Raw genomic sequence first — 3,234 nt, forward strand, 5'->3', positions numbered from 1 at the left:
TCTTTGTCAGCATGGTGCTACAGTACAGGTCATTGCAAGCCGGCTATGGGCAGCCACCAGTGAGCAGAAGCATAAACAAGGCTGTTGGAGACTAGGAGGAACGTGTCTGGAAGAAGCTGTGATCCTGAGGAAAAGTTAGAGAAGGGAGAAGAAAAAAGGCTGCAGTTAGGATGTAGAAGTGAGGATATTCAGAGTATGATTCTGTCAGTAGCAAAATTTGCATTGAGTTTAACTGCATTGGGAGCAAGTGTTCAAGGAGAGGAATCCAGGAGGAGAGTGCCCAAGAGAGAACAAGTTGTCTGACTTCTGCTCTTGGAGGGCCTAGCACTTGAAATGGTATCCATCCAAAGCTTGGGCATGTGTGTGCGCTTGGGGGCGGCAGGCAGGATGTAGGCCTGAGTAAAGTAACTGAGTAAAGTGAAAGTAGCTGAGGCTACTTTATTTTTTTTTTTAGCTTTCATGCTATATAACATAATCTGTTTATTTAGAAAAGTGTATTTTGCCCCAGTCAAGAGTAATTTCCCATGAAAAGCAAAGTGCTTTTGCTGGAGCACTGCTGGGGTTTGTGAAATAAGAGAACAATGAGAAAAGTTTCAGGAAAATTCTGAAACATAGGGGAATTCTTCCCTGCATTTCTTCCATCATGAGTGTCCCACCCATAATTCCAGTGTGATGGGAGAGCAGGGTAAGGGAGCAAGTCAAGCTTGGGGTATGTGTATATCTTGGGCACTCTTTATGATGTACATTATGGAATATATCTTCCCACTGGAGGAGGAAATACAGTGGTGCAAGCAAGCGACAGTCACATTAGCATGTAGCACAAAACTGGGAAATAAGCTTTTATGGAAGATTTGTCAGAGTGTGCTTCTTGTCACAGGGCTTAAAATGAAAAAGTTACCTTCTGATATTGCCATTTTACAGTGGTAAACTTGCCCCACAAGCAAGTGAATCCCAGTGACAATATTTGCATGGTTGTGCGTGTATGGTGCAGCTAATTAGTATATATTGTTGCTGCAGTTCCTATGAAAATGATTCTTACATGCTGAAAATCTGGCACATTGCTGTACATGTTATTAAGTGGTTGTTTATTTGTAGACTTTTTTAATTTGGACGCACAAATACATGTTTTCAGGAAAATCTTACATTCTGATTAAAATGCAAGTCACAGGATCAAAAGATTTTCAAGACAGATTATATTTTCTGGGGATCAAAATACATAGGCTGTACTAGAGTTCCTTTTAAAATGAGCTCTACAGATTTCATGTGTGACTGCACCAGTAGAGTCTATAATCTGTTGGTAGTTATGACTTCTGGACCTTTGCAATTTCAGTAATTTTATGTGCTAATAAATGGCTCCTAGGCAGCTCCCTCTTCCCAGCCAAAACAGTAATGCTGACTGGAGAATCGGGAGACTTAAAAAGAAAAGGAAAAAGAAAAAAGGGGAAGAAAAGGAAAAAAAGAAAACAATAAACGAGGAGATGATTTTTCAATTTTTTGTCTCCTTTAGCTGAGTGCACTTGAGCTGAGGTGTGTTATTAAAAAGCATTAACATAATGAAAGTCTAAAAAAAGCATTAATCCTCAGGAGGTGGTTTGCCTTGAGAACTGTGATCAAATTGGAGAAGGTTGTCCAAAGAAGTGGTAAATGTTCCACCTCCAGGAGTGTTCAAGGCCAGGTGGGACAGAGCCTTGGGCGACAGTATGAGGCATCCCTGGGTTGGAACTAGATGGTCTTAAGGTCCTTTCCAACTCTCACTATTCTATGATTCTGTGATTGTAAGTTGGCAGTATTGGTGAGTGTTGTCTTGCCCATCAGAGTAGAGCTGATGCGTATGAACAGGCCAGTGCAAATCTGCCTGCATTGCCCTATGTACCTGGGGGCTTTGAGTGTCCAGGACGGTCAGCATCCATTCAGTTCTGGTGCATGGATGACAGAATACACCTGTGTGAGGAAAGTCAGCCGGATACTTCCCAGGCAGTTCTTGCTTAGAGGTGTGCTGGAGTCACTGGCAGTCGGAGGGTGGGAGTGTGTGCCAGGCACCATCCAGAGGCATAGAAGAGGGTAACAAGCCCAGACTACCTTAACTGCGAAAGAGTGACTCAGCTGTTTCTGCAAGTTTTGAGTTTCAGCAGAATATTTTTTCCGCTATGCTGACAGCTTTTCCACCCACATTTTCACCCGTGGCCTTGTGCCACAGAGGTACTGCAGGATCATAAACCCAGCGTAAATGCTAAAAGTTACATATGAAAAAAGGTGTCTTCTGGATCTTAAAATATATCGATTGTGTGTGGGGAGTAGGAGATGTCTTTGAAAAACCCAGGGCTTGGGAGAGGTATATTCCTATCTGTAATTTACCTGGTTTTATTTATTCCACCAGAGCCTGGTCAATGATGCCTTTAGACAACCTGTATCAACAGAAATAGAATTACTCTGAAATCCCCCCAAAGTCTTGGCATTGTTTTTATCATGGGGCAGAATTAGTCATTCACATATCTGGTATATACTATTTTTTTTCTTGATCCTGTTAGCATAAGGCATTCCCAAACAATCCTGTGGTGACAAGAGAGAGGGAGATTCAGGGAATTAAACCTAATAAAATAAAAAGGTTTCTTCATCTGTCAAGTGTATTGCAATATTCAATGTGTTACTATACTCAGCTGAAGATGAAATTGGACAGAATGTGCTTGTAATATTATTCCAGTGCATTGAGCCATGACATGTGAATACATCCAGTCTGCTTTGAGCAAGTCACTTGTCAGTTCTTTATGCAAGACTAACACTTACTGTCTCTCTGTGACTGCTGCATGAATCAGGCATGGGAGGACTGATTGAGGAGGAAGAGGACAGTTAGGCACTGGCGTTGTTCTTGGTCATTTATGTCTTTAAGTAACACAGTTGTGGAATCCAAAGGTTTGCTCTATTGTCACAAATTTTTCTAATGCCACAAATGCTGATACAGCAGCAAAAGCCTCTATCAAGGGCCTCACCACATCATGGGAATGGAGAAGAAAAAGAGCAGAAATCCAGGGAAGTAATGTTAGTGACCAGTAACCACCACTCTATGGCAGATCACTCTTATAAAGCAGGCGGGGCTATGGCTTCTTTTGACTCCCTGTCAGCAGCTGAAGGAGCAGTAATTCATTTCTGATGTCTGCACCACTCTTCAGCTTTCTTTGGTGTTTGGATTTTGGGGTTTGGGATTGTGTTTTGTTTTGGTCATTTATGAAGTTACTT

This window comes from Strigops habroptila, chromosome Z (assembly GCF_004027225.2).
Source record: "Strigops habroptila isolate Jane chromosome Z, bStrHab1.2.pri, whole genome shotgun sequence".
Taxonomy (NCBI): Eukaryota; Metazoa; Chordata; class Aves; order Psittaciformes; family Psittacidae; genus Strigops; species Strigops habroptila.